The 24,389-nt window shown below is 38.2% G+C and overlaps 1 pseudogene; it reads right to left on the bottom strand.

The window, feature by feature from the left end:
• Positions 1 to 284: 284 nt before the first annotated feature.
• On the bottom strand, positions 285 to 409 carry LOC111753327 (small nucleolar RNA SNORA2/SNORA34 family; annotated as a pseudogene).
• Between the last annotated feature and the right edge of the window lie 23,980 nt (positions 410 to 24,389).

Here is a 24,389-nt window from a genome sequence, read left to right as displayed (position 1 = left end):
GGAAGGTGTTTTAAGTCTTCAAAAGTAGACAGTAGGGAAGTCACTAATGGCTGTCGTAGAGTCTCTCATTCTCTTCAAAATAGCTGTCCATACTTTCAAGTATATTAAAGTTCAACAAAACAAAACAGGCAGCGGGGAGGGGTTGCTTGGTTTCCCCGCACTTCAGGTCCCAGCATGGCTCAGGTCCCAGTAAATGCTGACTCCCGACCTGGGCCACTAGAGCCTGCCACGCTCACAGCTGCTCACGGTGGGTGGAGGGAGGTGGGGGTGGTGCTGTTGCTTCAAGCTGTTTCTTTTTAATGAATTGACCATTTCACTGTCCAAGTCCTAAAGTGGCCAACAGACCATAGAAAGACTCCTGCTTGAAACCAACATCATCAGGAAGCTGCCGGCCTTGATTCAGGGCCAAAAGTGTTTCACAATCTAACAGTTATGATAAGCAGTAATGTTTGTTAGTAACAGATACTTTTTAAAAACATAATGAATTTGTTGAGTTCAGTATTTATTTCTACTATTATATATTTAAATATGGAAGATCTTTCTCTCTTCCTCAACATGTGTCTGGAAATGCTTTTTATTTTTTTTAAAGATTCCTATTTTTGTGCCATGAGTGCTTTACCTTTTTTAGGATACCACTGGCAGCTTGACACATTTTTCTACAGCTTTCTTTCTTCTACATGTATTCTTCTCTTTGATTGAGGCCCTGTAGTATATATTGCAGGAGTTATTTCAGTGGTTTAGTGATCCTTATTATCTACTCATATGTAATATTTGAATTTTAAAAAGCTGAGGTGCATGTAAGAGGGGTTTGGAGTATGAGGACTGTTACTTGGCTGAGCCAATTTATTTCCCTTAGGCTAATCACATGACCTACAGAAAGACTTTTCCTGAATATCAGAGTTCTGGAATGTCAGCGGGAGATGTACGTTCTTAAAATGAATAGTGTCACTTCTTATGGAACTTTATGTTCCCATATGGTAACCTTGCTGCCAACTGGGCCTGGTTTCATTCTGTCTAGTGACTTTGTTTTACTAATGGTTGAGCCTTTGTTTTCTGCTGGGGTGGAAGAAGGATGGTTGATTAACTATATGGCGTGGAACAGGAGAATCTGGTAAGGGATTGACTGCTTCTTATCCAGACTTCTACAGATCCTTCCATTTCCAGAAATGTTACCCTCCCTTATTTGTGCTTTCTATGGGGCCTCAGTGTAATTCAGCTTGCTTCTCAGCATTCTTCAATATAGGTTTAAGATTTAGTTCCCAAATGTGATAATTTCACTTCCATTTTTCTATCAATTTTTTTAGCTTCCAAAATTTTGTTACAATTTTTCTCTTCCTCTTTACATTTATGGGGACATGTTTACATTTTTTCTTTACTGTTTCTTTGTAAGGCTTTCAGAGAGAATATAGGTAATTGCTACCTTTAACCAAAGCCCTACTACTATGCTGGGCTCCACTGAGTTTTTCACATTTATAGAACTCTCCCCTGTGTCCTACCTGGGCCCCAACCACTGCCTGCATCATGTGTGGTGTTAGTCCATTCCTAGCATGAGATAGGTCAGAAGTGGGGAAGTCAATCATATAGTTCATATAGGTGTTAAAACAATTCTCTCCATCATGGCACCACATTAGCATCCTCTCCATCATCCCAGTTCCTGATCACTTGTAAGAACTAGATAGCAACACAAGCAGAAGGTAAATGAGTCTCTTTACTGCTGAGAAGTAGAGCAAAGAAATATATTGTTGAGGTCTGTTGGGAGCCTGCCATGTTATTCATGAGAGCATATTCATAAGATGGCACCCGCCTGCCGCCTCCGCTGCTCCCCCGCCCATCGTGTGCCCAAGATGGCGCACACATCCTGCTTCCTGGTTCTTGCTCGGCTTACTGTCCCCGCCATATATGGTAATGATTGATTGCTTCCTTGTTGCCACCCAATCGCCTGTCCCCACGTGTAATCCCATGATTGGATAACATTAGCTATATAAGCCCAAGTATAGGAAGTGCCCGACGCACAACACGGAAGAAGCCGTCGAGGACGGACATGTATTGAGGTTGCTGCCCAGTCAATAAAGGTGCTTGCAGAGGCTAAGTGTTCGTGTGCTCCATTCCGTGGGACGGAAGCGGCTCCGGACAGAGGTCTCCTTTGAAGAGGGAGCTATTCCATATATATTTATCCTATATCTTGTTTCTGTCTTCTAATCTTATAACTTGTTCAACTTCATTTTCACAGATAGAAAAACAAGAATGATGAAAAGTCATGGACATTAATATGTTAGATCATTGATATAATTAAATGTATATATATTTATCTAGATTACTGACTTAACTACTTGAATTAAGTCATTTGAGAGCTTTAATCGAACTATATCTTTTGCAATTCTGGATGATCCCCAAAGATACGATCCTCAGATAAAAAAATGTTGTCGTGAAACATCACTGTTATTGATAAGGTACATTGTCTCCCCCACTACTTTAGAAAATCTTAGTCATTAAGTGGCTCACTTATTGAGGTTTGAGAGGATAGTGTCCTTTTAGTTCAGAGCAATTTGGTGTTGAAGCACATGGGCAAGTGTTACTTGTTTAACTAGTGAGAAAACTACTTAAAATAACTTTGCAATGCAATTTTAAAATGGCAAACTAAGACTGACAAATATATTTTACAAACATAATAAAACTAGACAGATTTCTGTGCAGATTGGTAAAATTTTCTAGGAAAGAAATATAACACTATATCATCAAGAGTCATAGGACATTGGGCACAGTAGGGCATGCTTGTAATCTTAGCTACTTGGAAGGCTAAGGCAGGAAAATCGTAAGTCTGGGCCACCTTGGGAGACTTAGCATGACTCTATCTCAAAAAAAGGAGGTTTCAGTCTCTACTTCTGGAAAAAAAAGTGATGAATAAGAGTATAAATCTAATGTTATCTGTAATTTTGGAGGTATTTACTATGTGTCACACACTATGATACATATTTTACATAAAATATTCCATATGATTCTCTCCATAACCCTCAGATAATAGATGTCTTTATTCCTATTTTATAACTAGGAAATGAGAAGCCAGAAAAGCTGGGTGGGTGATATGTCTCAGGTCACATGGTAGTGATAGAGTTGGGATTTAAACTCAGAGATATCTGATTTCACAGTCTGTGTTTTTATGTCTCTTCATATGCTTTAACTTTTTATTTCAGTAATCCTAGTCTAGGAACTGTAATTTAAGGAAACAATTCTTTAAGAAAAAAAAAAACCACATATGCACAAATGTTTATTATAGTAGATTGTATAAGAGAACAAATAGCTGTAAATATTTGGAAACCACCTACATGCCTCACAATAGGAAAATAGTTTAAAAATTCACAAGAGATTTATTCAATGGAATAGGCAATTACTCAACCAGATCACTGGAATGTTTTTGTAAAAATATAGAAATATATTATATAACTTTAAAAAGATGGAATACAAAATGTTATTTATCACTAGGATTTTCACTATTAGGAATAAAGTTACAAAAAATGGCCTTCAAGTTTAGGATTATGTACATTTCCCCCCCAAATTATAAGAATTTCTTGTTATTGAATTGGACACAAAGGACTGAATTTTAGTATTTCTGCCTCAAACCAGCAGCAATTTATAAAAATAGCAGTGAAGTAAAATATACTCTTGACAATAGTAATTGCACAGATGTAGTTACTTGGGAAATAATTGAAAACTGCAGGGTCACAAGATTGGTAGTTACGTGTTCATGTGTATATCTCCATCATGAGACTTTTGGCTTCTGGGAAAAGGAAGACTCTATCTCTGTAGTGCACATTTGCTTTTGTTTTACCTCATCCAACTTCCTTTCCCTTTTTTCCTGATAACAACTCTCTACTTTCCTATCTCTATTTTTTACCCACTTAGTTTGTGGAGAGTGGACTGCGCTCCTAGCTTCAGAAGTGGGCAAGTGGCCCAGGTCTAACTGAGCAGAACACCGCATTTCTTTGGTCATACTGAATGATTTAGGTAGGGGCAGGGAACATAATCAGATCCATAAACCTTAATTTCAGAATGTGTGTGTGTGTGTGTGTGTGTGTGTGTGTGTGTGTGTGTGTGTGCTGTTAGTGACTGAACCTAGAACCTTCTCACTGAATTACATTCCATGTCTTTTTATTTTAGGACAGAATCTTGCTAAATTGCCCAGCACTCCTGCCTCAGTGTCTCTGAGTGCTGGAATTACAGACATGTATCACTATGCCCAGCAATTTCAGAATGTTTGACAAAATAGCTCTAAGAAAATAGTCTTCCTTTCCACTGAGGTTGTCAATATGGCCTGTCTGCCCGGAATCCACAGCTGTCTTGCCAACATGAGGGCAAAGTTACATGAAAGTTAAGATAATGCACTGTCAACATAAAGAGAGAGCAGATCTCAGTGGTATCATCAGAGTCTCTGGATCTAACTGGCTAATGATAGAATAGTCTCCATTAAACAAACATCTTCTATTTTCTTAAGCTAACTTAAGTAAATTTTAGTCTTTTTGTAACTTTGCATTTATTTAATGCCTTCACACTTCCTTTCAGAGAAAAAGGACCACAGGACAAAGTCCAAGACAAGGAAGAACATCGTGCAGGTACACTGGGGCCAGATTCTAGAATGTTTTCAAGGGCGAGGTGGGATACAGGGTGTGATCAGAGGTCTGAAGTGGTGTCTAGAAGGCTCAGCTTTTCACTTAAATCCATTTAGCCCGTGGGAAACCAAGGAGCTGGAGCTTCATCTTGCCTTCCTTCCTCTTTCTTTGTTTCTTTCTCCTTCCTTCTTTCTTTCTTTCCATCTGTCTCCTTGTCTGTTTGTCTGTCTCTCTCTCCTTCTCTCTCCTTTTTTCCTTCTTTCCTTCCAAACTGGGCATGGTGGCACACGCCTATAATCTCAGCACTCAGGAGGCTGAGGCAGGAGAATTGTTGCAAGTTCAAGACCAGCTCGGGCTACAAAGTGAGCCTAAGGCCAACCTGAACTGTGTAGAGAGGCCCTGTCTCAAAAAGGCAGAAAAAAAAAATTCCTTCCTTCCTTCTCTGTCTCTCTCTGTCTCTCTCTCTGTCTCTCTCTCTGTCTCTCTCTCTGTCTCTCTCTCTCTCTCTCTCTGTCTCTCTCTCTCTCTCTCTCTCTCTGTCTCTCTCTCTCTCTCTCTCTCTCTCTCTCTCTCTCTCTCTCTCTCATGCTCTATGAATAGAATCCAGGGCCTTTGCCCTGTGATATACTCCCAGTGCTTCTCCCCTGTTAAACAATAATTTTACTTTGAGACTAGGGTAAGTTACTAGGCTGGGGTTGAACAGCAGCCCTCCTGCCCCGGTCTCTCAGAGTGCTGGCTTACAGGTGTGTTCCAGCAGGCCTGGTGAGGCAGACTATTACTAGCATAGCTATTAACCCCACAGAATTTCCTGAAATCCTCTCTTGGTGCTATCTTGAAATCCAAGTTTATCACATTTTAATAGTTTTGATTATCTTTGACTCAGTTAACTCATAGCCATTATCACTAATAAGATGCAGTGAAGGGCATCCCTATGGAATGCTTGTGGGCCTGGTGCAGAGAGCACAACAGCGGCTCCTTTGCTTCCAGTCTCAGCCAAGCAAGGCTGCACAACCTTATTGCAAACACAGAGGTGGCAGAAACTCTGGGCAGAGATGAAAATGCCTGACTCGCAGAGTGAGAACTCCCGCTTCACTGTGAAAGGTTTTTTTTGTCTTTTGGGACACATCTTGTTATAGCATATACTCAAGATATTTAGAGGCATTGTTTATTGTGTTCTAAGAAAAAAGTTTTGTCTGCACTGTGATTTTATTTTTGTGTATAGATAAGGTGACTTGGTACTGCTGGCATAATAAATGCCTAAATAACAACAGCTTAAATATCGTATAAAGGATTTTAAAGCATTCAACATTTTAATTTAAACATGAGATTTATTAAGTATTTATATCAACTCATACATAAGCTATTTGTCTCCCTCTACAGCAATGTCCCAAATTGTATTTCAGGAATACTGCAAGTTTTGAGGTTTGGATTCACTCTAATTTTTCCTTCGGTCACATTGTTTAGAGCATGGATTGTATTTATTTATTTAGTCTTTTTGAGACAGCATCTCACTATGCAATTCAGGCTGGCCTTGAATTCACTGTGTAGGACAGGCTGGCCTCAGATTCACAGGGATCCTTCTGCCTCAGCCTCCTGAGTGCTGGGATTATAGGCCTATGCCACCACCTGTGGCCTAAAGCGTGGATTTTAGAATGAACAGCAGTTCAAGTAAATGATCCATAAAACAGCTACAGTGTGGCCTTAAGGAAATTTTTGCTCTTGATTTCTGTCTTCTATGAACTGAAGCTAATCCTGTTATCTCAGGGATCACAAGAAACATCATTATTAAATTTAATACGAGCACTAGGCAAAGTTAAATATTAACTAATGCTATTAGCATACAAAATAAAGGGTTGATTTTCCTGTAGATTCTTTCATCTATTGCAGGAACTCTAAAAAAAATGGGCAGCCTAATTTTTGAAGCTCAGATGTTTTGGACTTCTCAGTGCTCAATATGAAATATGACACCTACCTTCAAAAGAGAAATGGTGCACCTCATAAAAACTGTGTTAGACAAGTTAAATATAAATTAAATCTCTTTTATTATAAATCCATATTTTAAATATACCTGTGGCCACTTCCTAATTCCTATTGAAAATTACAGAGTGGTGTGCTCTCTGTGGTCAAATCCAGACCTCTTTGCCATCATTCCGCAGTCTCCACCAGATCACATTTCCCAGAATCCTCCTTTCCACTTGATTCTGGACTTCAGATGGTCAGTGTAAGGCCAGAGAGAAAGATCTGGAGGAAGGATGAGAGGAGACTACTACTTTTCAGAGGTGGTTTCAGGCAGACGTGTAGGTACTGGGCTCATGAATGTCCATAGCTGCTGCTGCTCGTGCCTGGTGCCCAGTGAATTGCTGCTTGCTGCCTGTACTGTCATTCTTGGTGCCTTTTTGAGTCATTTGCTTCAGTACAGGCTGAGTCAATTCAGGTGGTCCCCCCAGAAGAGACCTTGGAAATCAGCAACAGAGAGCTGCCGAGCAAGATTACTGTGACAACTTCACTGAGTTTCTTTCCCATGCCCCGCCATTAGTTGTATAAGCCTCTACTTCCCATTATTAAAGCCCTTCCCATGTGGATGACATAAAACAACTTCTGTGTCCCTGATGAATCTCTTACTACAATGAACAACATAGTGTATTGAATATTAAACTTGGAATCGAAAGACTCTCCGTGCTATGACATTCCCTATCTGCCCACAGTGACCTAAATCATTTAAATCTCTGTTTAACAACTGTTAAACAACTGTTGATTTTCCATTTTATGAATGTATCATGATTCACTTTCCCAAGTCTGTCAAAGGAGACTTGGTTTCTTTTTTCATATGTGTCTTTGTTACAATGTCAATGAACATCCATGTATGTGTGTTTTGCACACTCATGTGGGCATATATGTAGGATAAATTCCTCAAAGTGAATCACAGTGTCATCAAATAGCAGAACCAATTCCAAAAACAATGTATGGTTTTTATTTTCGTCTGTTAGAAGCCTTACATGTGATTAGGTAACTAAATTAAATAGCTGGAGTTTCATTTTAACTTTTTCTACTCCTCTAAGATTTTTCCAAGAAAAATGTTATTTATAATCAAGGCAATTATAATAATAAAGAGAGTACAAACATTAAAATCTATTTTTTCAGAAAATCCAAGTAAAACATAATAAAAATTTTTTATTTTATATTTTAGAAATATATACCTATATATCACAATGATAGTTGATTGAATTTTCAGTAAATGGTCTCTTACCATGTGTTAGCTGGGACACAAAGAGATCTTGAAGTAAGATCTTGTTTCATGCTTTCTTGCCACTATAATCCCAAGATGATGTGGGAGAACAGGGTTTATGTTTGTGGCCGGATACATAGTATGTGGGAAGAAAAGCTTGAAACCTTATTTCAAGTTCATGTGAAGCTTTCTGTTGCTCTTCCTTGCATCTGGTATCCTTACATATAGCTTCACAATAAAATTAATGTCTTTTTATTCTTTTTTAAAGGCTAACTAGTGATTTGTATCACTGAGTGAAAGTGAACACTTTTTACACTACATTCATACTTCTAGTGATTAAGGTATACAAATCTTTGTTTATTTCAGATCTTAGTTGTAGGCTAAATTGCAAGTTTGATGGTGTCCAGTCCATATTACATAACCAGCATTTGTTAAAACAGTAAGAAATTATGTATTCATACAGAGTGCATTGGAGTGTATATACCACCTCGTCTATAGAAGAGATTCTTGCTTTCCTCGTTATTTCTCTCAATTCTCAATTAAAAAGTAAAATTGTCTCCCGGTCAAGCACAGAATTTCTGAGTTGAATTTCTTTTTCAAAAATTTCAGAAGACATACTAGTTGTTCTTCGAAAGAAATACTGTTACACCTCTATTTTTTTTTTTTTTTTTTTTTTGTCTTTTTCTTTTTTATCGGTACCGGGGATCGAACTCACGACTGCCTGCTTGCAAGGCAGGCCCTACACCTCTATTTTTAAGCAAGAAAAATATTTTCATGATCAAATAAACAAAAGCAGAGCTTTGAACTAAAGGGGGGAAGATAACATTGAATGACTTCCTCTCGATTCACGTGTTGCTCATCCGGAGATCTGATTTGTGGATCACTGTGTTTGGAGGATGGTTTGGTGATACAGAGATTGGAAGAAATGAGAGGGATTATCAGTACAGAGTGATAAACCATGTGCCATTCATAATGCAGAACCTACAGTTGAAAGCCCAGCATTTAAATGCAGGATTTGTTGGAAATTCACACGGAACAAGCTAGATTGTGAAATTGGACTGAAAAGCCAGATACATCTTACTTTCATGTTTTCAAAGGTATAACAACAGTCTCATGGGGCATGCGGAGAGGCTGGAGTAGGACAAGACAAATAGCTTAGACATTCTAGGGGCTGGGGATTTAGCTCAGCAGCATAAGTGCCTGCCTTATAAGCAGGCAGTTGTGAGTTCAATCCCCGGTACCGATAAAAAGGAAAAAGACAAAAAAAAAAAAAATAGCTTAGACATTCTAATATTTTTCTCCTTTTGTTATCACTGACTGCTTTTGCATGTTCAAGGATCCAGGAAAGGAAAGAATATTTACATACTGATCCTCCTTTGCATTAGAATTTGTAATTAGATCAATAAAACATAGGTTTGGTGAATCAACCTTTAAGACTATAGAAGTCATTGTATAACCAACCTGTCCCTACAAATGTATTTCTTGTAATTAAACTTAAGAAAATTTCTTTCATGTTCCTCAACTGTAATGTGAAGATATTAGACTAAAAGAATCACTCAAACTTCTGGTAACTTTCTAAAAAGAGGCTTACCCTGGGCATGTGTGAGTACTGGAATAAGATTGATTACAACTCTGGAATTTTTTTCCCTCCTGGTCCTGAACACTCCTGGAAACACCCTGATTCTATGTCATCAGCCCTCTCTTATCTTGATAAAACAGTCAAACTGTATCCTGAGACTGTCTATAATCTCCTCCAAACAAGGGAGCTGCAAAAATGCATTCCCAGGATTTAGGAACAGCAGTTTGTCAAATTGTTGGAACAAGTCACAATTTATGCCAAAAAAGGTAGAAAATGTGTTGATTTTATTTAAGCTTTAAAAATATTATACTCACCATTTTCCCTCAGTGTTGGAGGTGAAATATAAAGACTGTGAGACTAGTAAAATGTTGGGCTTTATATTTAAGACACAATACACTATGGTCTCCTCAAATACAGTAAAGAGGAATATTCATACTTATCCTTTGGGATGTGTAGACTGTACTATTTGCAATGAAAAAAGTCTCTGGGGCCAAGAGAAGCACGGAATGAAGAAAATGGTATCCCCTACCACGCAGTGATTTGTAATTCCTCGTGTATTCTAGGCTGCTGCAGTCTCCGAGGGCCTGCTAATCACCTTCCTTTCTCACCAGATTCCCTGAGGAAGAGGTCCTGAGGAATGTCTCACAGCTGGGGTCTTCCACACAGGAAAGAGAAGTGAACATTCCCAGCACCTTGGAGCTAAGGCTCAGAACTGAGCCGTGAACCCAGTTCCATCAGGGCCAGGCCTACCCTACTTCACCCTTATTTGGGTGGAATCTCTCAGCAATTAATCTGAGCTTCTGCTCCAGGTATAAAGGCAGAGAAAGAAACAGATTTTCAAGACTTAGTGGGGTTGAGTCTTATAATCCTTAACCTCCTCCACTGGGTATGTCCCATTGTTAACTTGTGGGATCAAGGATAGATAGATAGGGCTGGGGATTTAGCTCAGCAGCATAAGCACCTGCCTTGCAAGCAGGCGGTCGTGAGTTCAATCCCCGGTACCGATAAAAAGGAAAAAGACAAAAAAAAAAAAAAAAAAAAAAAAAAAAGGATAGCTAGATAGCAGGCGAAAGCAGTAAGGGCCAGACAAGTTGGAGATGCAGCATGGTGTCACTCACAACATCGAAACAGCAGTGACCCCATCTTCGGCAGTGTGGCACACTCCCAGGTTGGCCTTTCGATTGCACTGACCTGGACTCCAGCCTTCACCTGTCCAATCCATCTAATACAGCCCTGCTATACCAACATCCCATAGCATAAGTCTCTTCTTAGCACATTTCCTTTCAAAGATAAAACTTTCAATGGCCAACTGTTATTTGCTGAGTTAAGCAGTAATGTGTCAGAATGCTCCAAAACATATTTCCAACTGACCTTTCCAATCCTCATCTTAACTATATACTTTAAGACATGTCCTTACATATTTCTTAGAAATTACTCCATGTATTCCTACTTCCAAGCCTTTGTTTTTAAGATTCTTTTTCTTAAATCTCTCCCCTTTATAATATGGCCTATTAAAAAATATTCTTTCTTCATAAAGTTTTTGCATAAACTTTCAAATTTGGTGGGTTCCTTTCTTTTCTTTTTAAAAATTTATATATTACAGGTTGAGAGTCCTTAATTTGAAAATCTGAATCCAGAATTCTCCAAAATTCAAAACTTTTTAAGCACAAAAATGATGATCTAAATCTGATGTTTTAATGTACATAAACTTTATGTCACGCATAAAATTATTTAAAAAGTTGTACAAAATTTCTCTCAGGCTACATATATAGATACGTAAGAAGCAAAGAATTTTGCATTCAGCCTTGGGGTCCATCCCCAAGATACGCAAATATTTCAAAATTTGGTAGAACCCCTCCCCCCCTGAAATCTGAAATACTTCTGGTCCCAAGAATTAGGGTAAGGAATATTTACTGTATGCTTTATACTTTGTGACATACAATCAAAATCACTGTGATGCTAGGTTTGTCTTATTTCTCTTTGCATGCTCAGCACACATAATTAATAAATAGCTGTTTCAAAGTACTGGGTGGAGTCAACTTTGCTTAAGCAGTACTGCCAATACTGAGAAATACAGTGCACAGATCCTGCTCTGGTAAAGCTTATGAACTAAGACATTCAGAATGAATGAGGGATCCACTGAGAGCCAGTAGTAAGGGCTACATTGGTGCTACAGGCAGCAAAACCTGAGTGGGTGCGGGGCAGAATGCATTTCTTCTGATGATAGACTTGTACTTAGTTTTGGTGAATGGATGAGTTGAATCGATGCACTAAGGTGGTAAGCAAATAGTTTCTTGGCCAAAGCTGAGAGAAAAGGATTCTCTGTACTTCTCTGTAACTTCTAACCACTGGGGCTGGTTCTGCTGTAGAGGTTATAAAGTATGTTTATGACTCAAATTTTACTTGCTTGCCTGCTTGTTTGCTTGATTTCTCTCCTTGTCTTCCTCCTTCTTTCTTTATCTCTCCTTTCCTTTCTTGCATTTGCTTTCTTCCCCCTTTCCTCCTCCCTCCCTCCCTCCTTCCTTCCTTCCTTCTTTCCTTCTTTGCAGGATGCCCCTAAGATCCTGTAAGCATCCTTCATATGGCATCATTTCTAACTCTGTCTCATTCTAGTGGCCACAGAGAACATGCTTTGCTTAGATTAGGTGTCTCTTTTAAATGCATTTCTTGAGTTGAACACCCTACTTCGGACAATTTCTATGTCAGAAGGCAGTGAGACTCTATCTCCACTGCCTTTGTCCTCAGTTTAACTTCTATTACAATAGTCTAAAATCACACTGGATGTACGCAAATGAACATGTGGATATCCTGCCACTTTACATATTGTGAGCACCTTTAAAAACCAAGACCATGGGTTGGCAATATAGCTCATCAGCAGTGCAACGCCTGACTGGCAAGAGTGAGGTTGTGAGTTTGATACTGATATAAGAGAGAGAGAGAGAGAGAGAGAAACAAAGGAAGAAAGAAAGAAAGAAACCAAGATTCTTCACATGCTTTTATAAACATTAAGGTATTAAGTATGGAACACCTAGGTGAGGACCAGGAACTCACTGATTGCAGGCTGCTCTCATACTCAGGCAGTACTGACCACTAGGCCTGTCCCCGCCAGGGACGAGGGTTGAGACTATCAGATTCAATTGAAACTGCAGGGGGAGTTTTAGGGAGGCAGAATGTAATTACTTGAGTTGGACTGGGGCCAGGATTCTGGAGTTAACACAACTGCTCTTAGAAAGTCTGCCATAAGATCTCTGGTGACCACAAATGGTTAGGTCTGTGGTTTTAAGTTTCATCTGAAAGATAAACAGCTCAGCGCAGCCCAGTGCCCCCCAACACCATGCAGGGCACCGATTCACAGGAACCTGGAGAGGAGAGGCCACCTACTGAATGAGAAACACCATTTCCTGAAGTACCTACTTGTTCCTGGGAGGTCTCTCATCCTTGCCCAAAGCAGGCCAGCCCTTCCTTAGCTAGTAAGGACTGACAAGCTTACAGCGCTGAGTGCTGTGGCTGCCAGACTGAATTATGTGCTTGTCATTTCTCCCTGTGTTGTCCAAGATTCCAGCAACAAAACAGTAGGGAACTCCCCATACACATTTTTTGCTCAAAACACATTCGTTTCTCTTCTCTGTAAAGTCCCTGGATCCCACAGTCCAAGTTAAACACAACTGGAATTTCCCTAATAAGTCAAAAACAATATTAATTCTAAGACCACATATTTTTCTTCTTGTAGGGTATGTACACATTTAAACACAGCACATGTTGCAGACAATCTGCAAGTGGTATATATAAAAAAAAAAAGGCTTGGGAGGAACAAACAAAAAAAGGGAAATTCGAGGAAACATATTTTTAACAAGAGAGCGGAGGTTTGGTTGGGTGTCTGACCCAGCAATGAGAATTTTCCTCTGTGGTCTGTTGAAAGAAGAGCAGGGGCTGGCATCATGCCGGGGATTGACGGTTGGCGGTTTCTATACCACACAAATCTTCAATGAGGGCACTTCTCCGTGGGAAGCAAGGAGATTCTTGCAGACTGGAAGCATGGCACATGCACGCAGCTGAATCAGTGGGTCCCTGACTCTGGTTGAGAACATTGAAGTCCCTGTTTATCTGGAGCCTTGCGATTACCATAGTCATCTTTTTCAAATTAAAATGGCAATATAAAGTTTTGTAAATGTTAGCTCTTCTAATTGACAGTGGCTTGTATAATTAAAATAAGTCACTAATATTTTCTTTTGTTTTCTTTTTTATCACTGAAAGTTCATTTTTCACTAACTCAGACAAGGTCTTCATTTTTATGAAGACCCATGCTGACCTCTAAATATCTGATTTTTTTTTTCAGTTAATGTTTGTGCCCATCTGGTTTGAATTTAGCATTCTTATGAGTCATTTCACTGTGATAGGAACACTCTGCTATAGAAAACTTCTGTTAATATTTTAACATTTTAAATCAAACACCGCATAGAGCATTACCTAAGTCTCTTTGCAATTATGGAAAACCGTGCTCTCTATTTGTTCACGGTTCCTGCCTTCACGTTTATTTTCTTTAAATTGAACGTAGTACATGGTAAATAAGTGCATACCCCATATGTGTGTTCAAACACTTTACCATCTTGGGCTGACATAGCCTCTTGCAATTTAAGGGCCTTTTGGAGGCAGCATTTGCCTGAGGAAGGGTGAATAATTCTATAAGAAGTCGGATGGTCTTTGCTTTTCATGGCTGACACTTAACCCATTTAAAAGAGCTCGATTTATTTTTCGCTCAGCATTAACTTTATAACATACATTTTACTACCCAAATTTCCTGATTTTGAAGCTTGAACTCATTTTTCTTTTACTGCTGGGCAACATTTCTCAAGGTAGTCTTTAAGCTGAAAAGAAGGAGGAAAAAAATGCCAGGAATCTCTTTAAGAAAATACAGCAGTGTCTCCTCTACCTTCTGAAGCAAATGGATGGTTCCCAGAGAGGCTAGACCTGCCTGTGTACTCAGTCAGTAAACTGAATCTGCACATGGGATGGACATAATTTAACTTAAAAAAACAAAAAGAGGATTTTGAAGTATTATTTGTCTATATTAAAAGTGAAGTTAAGTATGCCTTAACAAGCCAAGCCATTTTGTCCTTTGGTTGCTATACGTAAAAATATTTCATCTTAATTTTGGAAGGAAAAAATATCAGTGGTTTAAATCAAGTGCTTCAGCAAGGAGCAGGCCATTTGTAAGGCATGTATGAGTTTTATTATTTTTTACTGGAAGGAAGATACAAATGAGCTCCTACTCTGAATGAATAATAGGGTCTCACTCCCCTGTACCCCCATTAAGGTTTCTTGAGTTTATTTCCTAATTTGCAGAAATAAAACTTAACAAAACAAAGCACCATACCTGGGCTCTGAGCACTCATTCCTTAAGACAACTTTATTCTAATTCTCATTACATTTTAGCTCACTGATGGTGCTTAGAGAGGTTTAAATCAAAATAGGAAAAATAATAACCATTGACTCACAGAGGTGGGGCTCTGTTCCTCAGTCTTTGTTCAGGCAAAACATGTGTTGGAGGCTATGAAAGCTTTGCAAAATCCAAATCTGGGGATTTTAGCAGCCACATGCCATAACTGCAGATCCTGGGCTCTGGGCATGATGAATACGTTTGTACTTCCCATTAGCCATATTGTTGTGACTGAATAAAAAATGTAGTCTTTTTCACACAATTTAATTAGAAGTACCAGATGTGGTGTTGTATGACTGATGTCAAAATATGACACTTTTATGTAAACACTTTAACTTAATCAATCAAGTAAATAGCTTTCACTATTTTAAAGCATTTCAAATCTGCTTGGTACAAATACATTATTTTCGTGTTATGCTAAATAGATCATGGCCAGCTGCAGCATTATTAAGAGATTAGGGGAATAAAGTTAGATTTTACTATATTATTTTTCAAGGGCTGGCCTTTGCAATTTCCTCCTCTGGGAAAGACGAAAAGAAGACAGGGCTACAAAATCCTTTAATTTTGTGGTGCCGAAAACAGTTCTCCTTGGGAAAAAAATGCTGTTCTCCATCTCAATGAAACATTATTTTAAAATATACCTTTGCATTCTCTATGCTTGCAAAGAAAATTGTTTTTCTTTTATTCCCTATCTAGTAAACAGTCTACTGCTGAGGTAGTACACCTTTACCAGCATATTAAGTGTCCTAGAAGTTTGATACCCCCGGGAGTACAGCCTGGGAACAGAATTCAAAAGCTAAGTCATTAGTTTCCAAGCACCTCTTCTTATCCTGCTTAGTTTGAATTCCTTGTCAGTTCAAATTGCCCTGTGTTGCTGAGGCCAGCTTAACTTTAGCAGTAAAAATAGAGCTGTGGTTCAGTGATGGTCCCTTTCAAGGAGTAAACAGGTTGGGGAAAGGGACAGGGTACTAAGTTGAGGTACTAACAGGGTACAAGGTTTTAATTGCACAATGAAATAATTACGCTTTATGAGAGTTGTGTGAATATCTGTGTAATATTCACAGGAGGAAAGCACTTGCATTTAAGAAGACCCAACAAAGGAATGGATTAAAAATTTTTTTAATTAAAATTTTATTAATTTGTTTTTTAGCATATTAGCTGTACACAGAATAGAAGGCTTCCTTTCGACAGCTTCATATGTACATATAATATACTTTGATGATTTTCATCTTTCTTTAGGACAGTAGTCCTAAGATTGTCCTAAGATTGGAAAGATCATTGAATCTGTGTTTTTTGTCAACTTGTTCCTCACCTAACCCTGCTTTGCTTCGTCCTCTTTGTCCTGCCTTGTACAGGGCATTTGAAGAGAACGAAATATTGTGGAGAGAGAGAAAGTGCAAGAAACACAGTATAAATGTAGAAATGTAACAGGGTCAGTATTCTAGAATATTCTACTGCTCCCAATGTCAATATGGTTTAAAATTTTTTTTCTCTACCATTCCTTTTTTTTTTTTTTTGTCTTGCACCATTCCCCTCAAAAATGGTGTTTTCTGCTGTTGGAGAACACAGTTGTTTGCTCTTATGAAAACTAAGAGGACAACATGAAAATGAGCAGTTTGACGATTGAGGTTCCACTTTTCCTGCTTTAAGAGCTATTGACAGAGGAAGTCTAAAGAAGGCATGTACAAGCATGTGTGTGTGTGTGTTTCCTTTCAGGTAATATTTATTTATTTTGCTGAAGTGAATACTTTTTTTTTTTTGGTTTGGTTAAAACAATCAAATTGCTTTAAAACTCAAAACAGAAGGAGGGATAAGCTTCAATAGTTCCTGATTTTTTCAGAATTCACTTTGAAAAGCCAGTCTTAAATGGTGAGGGTGAGTGACTCTGGCTGGAGAGTGGGCAAGATTAAATCTCCACCTGGCCTCTTGAAAAAGGCTGGAGTCTGTTGAAAGCCCTTGTGTGCTGGGAGGCACTTTGCCCCGCATCCAGGCCAGAGTAGGACTGTTTTATCAGTAATGTTTCTGGAGGTTCAAAATTAGGAAAGTGCTGACTGGCCTGTGGTTTATAATAATTTCTATGCAAAAATTTAATATTTCTTGGCTTTTTGCCACACGGTCCCTACTTTGCAAGCGCACCCTAACATCAGGAGGCTCCGATAAGTCCTCCGAGAGGGCCAGGAGGCACAGGCTTCTGCACACAGTGTCCAGCTCCTCCCTCAGTTTCCTCTTTCCTCTTATGTTTCCTGTACCTCATCAAGGCTGCTTACTTTCCTGATGCTACTTAGGTTGCAGGCATTACCTGGAGAAAACAATAAGTAAGGAAACCAAATAAACTTGCACAGAAGACCTGTAGGCTTTGTCCTCCAAGTGGATTGATTTACTGGACCACACACTTTGAATACAATCAGTTGGTGGGGATGCTTTTTGTGCCACTTAAGCTGAGTGATGGGGTGGTTGTGTGTTTTGAAAAGCTACAGGAGTCAGGGTGGCATTCAGATAACTTTGCCATGTGAATCCTAAAGTGCAAGCAGTGGTGGAGGGTTTTCTTTACCCTTTCTTACCCTTTCTAGCGGCCCCCCCCCCCACTTTTTCTTCTCTTTTTAAGGGATCTCTGTTTACTTTGGCAGATTCTTAAGTCTAAGTTAAAGATGGGTGGAGGTATTCAGAGAAGGAAGTGTGTAGGGGGAAAATGGAAATGCAGTTAGCTGGCTACTACCCTGTTTTGCTTTGCTGGAAGACCTGAATAATTATCACATGAGTATTTTGGAAGAGATTCATTTTTATGTCGTAAACTGTAAAATTCTTTCTCTTTCGTAGTTTCTCCCTCTGCCTTCTCTTTCTGTATGGTGGCAGAGGGGCAAGAAAGCCTAACAAAAACCTCATGGTCGACTCATGAACATTTCAGAGATTGCTTCTAGAGGGAATAATTTCAAAGACTTTTCCTACAACTCAGCAAATGGGGTGATTGTTCCAGGTTTGAATATCTTTCTTTAATCTATCTTTCAGTATTTATTTTCTAGTGTTCAGCTTACATGGCAGTTTCTAGAAGAACCAAACCAACCAAAGAAGAGTTGACAATTTAATAATTAGAACTGATACCCATACTGCTTGCAGCTCGTTCCTGCCCCAGGGTCTTTGTACATACTACTCCCTCTGCCTAGAATATTTACTTATCCCCTTTCCTCCTCCCAGCAAATGTCCATTCATTTTCCATTCAGGTTCAGCTTAAACATCATGTCAGTGACATCTCCTTTGACTTTTTCAAACTGGGCGGATATCTCTTTTATATTTTTATGTATGATATATGTCTTCTTGGTGCCATAAATCTCAGTTGTAATTAATTAACTCAGAGCAATTATTAGTTCATCATTAGGCTTCCTTGCTAGACTGTAATGTTCTGAAAGTGGGACTATGTTCTTATCACCATCTTTCCAGTGCCTGATATTTCCTAGATAGTCCATGAATATTTTTTAAATGAATAAATGAACAAGTGAAAATTTGAACTGCTATGTAGTTGCTACTATGAAAGAGTTGCTACCATTTGTTTAGAGACTAATACACTGCTGGCTCAAAACAAAATAGCAATCATGGTAATAGTTATTCAGAATGGTTAAAAGCCAGTTAAAACGTGTTAATAGGAAATTCAGTAACAGCAGAAATAATTATAGGAAGTGGAAGGTGTTTGATGATTACTGTCTTGTTACACTATGCAGTTAACACTTCTCCATTGTATTGAGCTATCGTTGTAGTAAATTTTAAGATCTTTACCTCTTTTAATTGTAGATATATATAAAATACTTAGTGAATTTATGTGCTAGGGGACTAAATTTCTAATTTAAAAAGCATTTATTTATTTATTTATTCAAGGAAATAAATCCAAACACACACTGAGCTTTGATTATGTAATGTCCCAGTTACCAACATGTGACACTAGGTAAACATTTAAGCTTCATGTGCTTCAGTTTTCTTAAACATCACATAGGTTTCTTGGGATTAAACTAGGTAATATTTGTAATAAAACCTTCAGCATAGTGCCTGGTGTACAGGGAGGTTTCAATAATGTTAGTAATCAGTGCTACTTCTTTACTTCTTTAAACTCTTGCCTTGAAAGACTGCAACGAGGTGATCTTGGCTGATCCTGAGTTTATGACTGTGAATAATTGGCACTGCAATCCCCTGGAGTGTATTTCCTCTTCTCCCATCAGGGGACCCGTCAGGGGAACTTCTCGTTGCCCTCACTGTGTGTGATGGCTCCCAGATCTTTTAATGTTTTGACAGAGCCTCAATGTGTTCAGGTTGTACCATTCTCAGCAGCATTTGCTTTTCTGCCTCTGTAGGCAAATGCCACATGGAGTCCTCTCCTCTATACCTGGGGCGTTGGAATGGCAGGACACATGTTGTGTTGGCCAGTTGCTATCGTGCTTAGATTATATTGAGCTTGGGTGCTCCTGGATACAGGCTGAAGGTTTAGAGAGAAATTGTTCACAATCTGTGAAGCATGTGAATTATATTCCTGTGACATTTAAAAAATTCTTGGCCCCGGGAGAAGTGTTGAGTGAAAGGTAATAATCCACTGTTACCTTTCCCTTCTTTTGACTGCTATAATGGCTGTTGGAAAGGCCTCTGAGAAATCTGTTGAATTAGACTCTTGTCATTGTGCTTCCTAGTCATTAGATAGCCTTTATATTCTTCTGTGACATTTTCTACTGGTGGTCTGTGCTTAAAAAATATTTTGGACCAGGCAGCAATTGATGTTTGATTCCAGGGTGGTTTACTTCTTAACACAATGAGTTCTAAGTGAAACTGAGAACAAGTCTTGGCCATTACTTTCATAGGTGAAAATGTTTCACAAGTGTCTGCTCTTTCTTAAAAATGTTATCCTAGCTTTGGAGGAGGTTGTTTTCGTCCTTGGGAGAGTTTGGAAGATAATAAGAGTCTCTATTCAGATATCCTGGAAACTTACCCAGATGGAAGAGGAAAAAAAAACAAAAAACAAAAAACGTCTAAAACTTAGAACCTCTTAACTTAGAACCATGAATGTAATTTTTTTCTACAATTTTCTTTATACTAGTTGGCAATTATTCTTTGTTATCCTCTCATTTGTGTCTTTGCACAGATTGTATTTATGAATATAATTAATAGTTACAATTTACTGTGTATCCAGCACTGCTTTAAGATATATATATCTTAAAGAGAGAGAGAGCACTTTATATAAATTGACTTCATTGACACTTTGTAATAGCTGTGTGATATATTCTTATTATTACTCTCATCTACAGACAAGAAAATAGAGACAGAAGGAACTAAGTCTCCCAAGGTCACAAGCTGGTAAGTAGGAGAGCTGGGATTTGAACACACACAGTCTGGCACCAGAGTAGTACCAACCTTTATCACGATGCTTCCTCCCCATTCTCATCTTAGTCTACGCAAAGCAGAACACAGGGTGGACCTAGCATGAGCCTCGCTTGACAGCACCTTTGTTAGAGAACCCGGGAGGGAAGCCAACGGCTCGTGTGTCAGTGCTCCCATCATGTGGCCTTTTTGCTGCTTCAAGTAACGTATCTTTAAAGATTGATTCAATCTCTATTTAAAAAGTCATTAATGGAAAAAAGCATTGGAAAAGATTTCTCCTTGAAGAAGAAAATTAACCTCTGTTATATTCCAGTGTTAATGATTGTATCATTAACATTGAACATAGAAATGGAAATTCTATGAGGAGTCCACTCAGGCTAGCCTAGAATTGGCCAGTTCTATCATTCCTCCTCCTTTTGTGGTTTTTTTTTTTTTTTCACTTTTGTATTTCTTTTAATGAGTTCAGGTCCTTAAACTCCTTTTGGTTCAATGGGATAATGTGTTGTTAGACATAGATTAAGTTTACTGACTTTGACATCTGTTTTTTAAAAATCACAGCGCTTCTCACCTTGAGTTGGAAGCTGGTAAGTTCTACCCTTAGAATGAGGTACACTTTGAGCAGTGAAGGTGAAGATTTTACCAGGCTCTCATACCTTTTATGCCTTCCTGAACAGAGCTCTGGGGACAGAGCAATGTGGTCTCAGCTATTAAAGATAGTGGGCCAGGAACACCTGGTCACAATAAATATAGTCTCTTTCTTTTAGCCTTCTCTGTGGTCTTAAAATGAATCTACAAATTTTAAAATTTGTCATTTCCAGGATTATGATAATCCTAGATAATGAGACATTTTCACAAGCCCCACATTGTAAATTTGGTGATTGCCTGTTTAAAAGGCCACATCCAAAAGAGATTGAATTTTGCTAATTGTATACTTCTAAGGATTCAATTTATCCCAACATCAAAGAGATTTAGAAATCAAGACTATTTCAAGATACCTAATTAGAAAATCATGAAAACAAATGAAATCATTGAATTTTTTTAAAAGAAATTGTCCACCACAATGAAAGCAGTTAGGCAAATTCCTGAAGTATAAAAGTAAATTAGGGTAAAGCTGAAGTATCTGCGGGCTTCAATGAATCCAAAATATTCTTTCCAAATAATAGCATTTATTGGTGTGTTTCTAATTATAAAAGTTATTCATGCTTATTTTAGAAAACTTGGGGGAGGGGGAAAAAACAAAACCATCCTCCATCTTACTCATGCCTGAAATTTTGACATCCAAGGAAAAGCAATTGTGTATTCTGATGAGGATCTTTTTTAAAAGAAACTACTTTATTAAGCTTAAGGTACATTTGAATTTATAATATAAATGAGACTATTCGGTAATCGTACCAATTACAGTGGCTTTCTACCATATTTACTTACATTAAGGCAACCCAATTTAAGACATACTAGTCCTTATTTTCTTTCCTTTAAATTACTCTGGAACATCAAATAGTTTTCATGAAAGATCTACAATTAAACTTAGTTAAATGGTAAAGATTTTAAGCAAATGATGGCATGATTGGGGCATGTATTAAATGAGGTGATGATAATGATGGAAAAGAGAAAAGGGAAGAAAATGTGAAGGCCAGGAAGAGTTACTTATTTAACAAAATAGTATGCTTATCTCAGTGAATACATGCCTAATATATATGCATATATGTTTACATCACATATATATGCAACTATATATATGCAAATGAAACATCTCTACAAAAATGTACTGAGCTACAGGGCTGATGCACTTTTTCTGCAGAGAACTGAAAGAGGAACAGAAAAATGCCAAAAAGTCAGATGTTAAGAATATGCTGAAGAAATGGAAAACTATACTGAGTAAAATGTTATATTTATACGTTAGCAGGAATCTTACTTTTTGCTTTCCTGAGTTTTAAAGTTGCATTGATTTGTCTCAACCAATCTCATTTGCATCCTATTTATGCTTAGGACTCTTAATGATATGCGAATGATCTATCTGAAATGAAGGCCAGAAACCCAGATGTCTAGAGAATTTTTTATTCCTTGGAAAATTCTTCCAGTGTTTGGAAAGTGTCAGTGGTGGATCCCATCTACTTAGCATAGAAAATGGAATCAAGGAACATTCCTCTGCTTCAACAGATGCTCTTTATAATCTATGAGGGCCTAAGACTCAGAGGGTGTGTGTTCTGGAAAGAGTGACCAAAGTACAAGAATCACCTGGATTCTTGTTAATATGGAGATTCTGCAGGAAAACACACAAATTCCCAAGTTTGACCCCAGGCCTACTAAAAGAGAATATTCAGCATAGAGCACCCAAAATTCAGTGACATTTATGCACACAAAAGTTTGAAAAGTGATGTAGCATAAATGTTAGAAAATATTTGTTTAAAATACTCTGATTATGCAAATCCAGACTGATGTTTACTGGATCTTCTACCGACAGGAGGTTACTCACCCTTTAGTCTTAGATTTGTCCTAATTGGAAAACAGACAAAGTATAAAACTATAAGAGAAGGAATAAATTGAAATTTAAGAAGGGTAAACCAGGAAATCTGTCTTCAATAGGTGCATCAACTTTTGGGCTATTGTCATAATTATGACAAATGCCAGTTTTTGCTCACTACTTTGTATTCAGCATTTCCTCACTTACAGCTGTAGGAGATCTTCTTACACATGATCTTAACAACCCAGTGAGACTGAGGCATCTTTATTTTGTGATGGATCTACCAGAGTTCAGAGAGATTAAATAATTTGGACCAGGACTCCTTGGTATTAAGTTGTGGACATAGTAATTCTTTGATTCCAGAAATTTGGATCTTAGCCTCAAGCCACAGTGCATTCACTACTTTTTGAAACCACAATTTTGAGTGTGCCCCCCACGGAAGTTTTATTTGAAATATTTTCTCCTCTCTGCATGTCTGAATCTACCTCGGGCAGTTGGTGTCATACATGTCATATCAGTACCCAGAAGCCTTATCAAAACCATAGCAGAAAGAATTCTGCACTGGCTGTTGTTCCCGTTGGTCTCCAGATACAGGACATCTTATACCATCTTATATCATCCTTAGAACCAGATCTTATGTCCGCTCCACGTACAGATACATTGCTAAGTTTAAAAAAAATAAGAATGTTGATAATGTTCTGTTGTAGTCTAAGTGCTGGTTTATACAGATAGGCTCCATTTGTGCAAACTTCAGTAAGCTATATGTTCATGAAATATCCACTATTCTTTATGTGCTGTATATATAATACGTACATGATAAAATTTATTTATTTATTTATTTTTATCAGTACTGGGGGTCGAACTCACAACTGAGTGCTTGCAAGGCAGGCACTTATGCCGCTGAGCTAAATCCCCAGCCCCCTGGATGATAAAATTTAAAAGTAAAATAAGTCCGTAGTCTTTGATTGAATTATGTATTTTAGCTACTGAATCTTACCTCACTGTGACATCCTCCATTGCTCCCAGTTCTCCCTTTTATTTCCAAATCAACAGGCAGTTTTCTGGTAAAACATGGCAAAGTGATTGTTCTAACAACTGTATATATAAGCACTGGTTAGACCAAAGTCTCAGAGTTGAAGTTAACCCTGGTAACGGAAATGGGCTGCTTCCCTGTTAAACTCTTTTCATCTCTTGACTTCGGTCATTTTAAAAGTTTAGAACATTTTTCTATTATGTTAACACATTGTGTCCTAAACAGGCTGACAGAAAGCATCTTGAAGGTGCTTTAAAATTTTTTGCTTAAGTAACCTTGTAAGAGTCCCACATTTTTTAGCTTTGCCTATATTGAGAATCAGCAGTTACTTTTAAGTTTTAATAAATTTCACATGTTTTGTAGTGAAACTGTGTTTGGTTAATTCCAACCTTTAATTAGTGGCCTCTGGATTGGTGTATACCAGACACAGGGATGTTATTAGTGTGAACTGAAAGCTACGTGTGTTACTCCGTAACAGATCAAAACAAACCTTGTGTGCTCTGACAGCATTAAACCTCACTGAGACCTGGCCAGGATATGGTTTTCAGTTGTAAAAGAAAATTGTAATTTCCAAGTCTCTGCCAGATGTTGTACCCCAATACCTTAACTTCATTACATCTAATCAGAGTAGGTGGTCATGTAAGGTTTAGCCAAAGGGACCAGGCTTGGTTTTTTAATCATTTAAAAATTAGAATCA

The sequence above is a fragment of the Cavia porcellus genome, unplaced genomic scaffold (genome assembly GCF_034190915.1).
Source record: "Cavia porcellus strain 051 isolate PalLab524CR breed Dunkin Hartley unplaced genomic scaffold, mCavPor4.1 scaffold_8, whole genome shotgun sequence".
In the NCBI taxonomy this organism is placed as follows: domain Eukaryota; kingdom Metazoa; phylum Chordata; class Mammalia; order Rodentia; family Caviidae; genus Cavia; species Cavia porcellus.
This window is presented reverse-complemented; position numbering and strand designations above follow the sequence as displayed.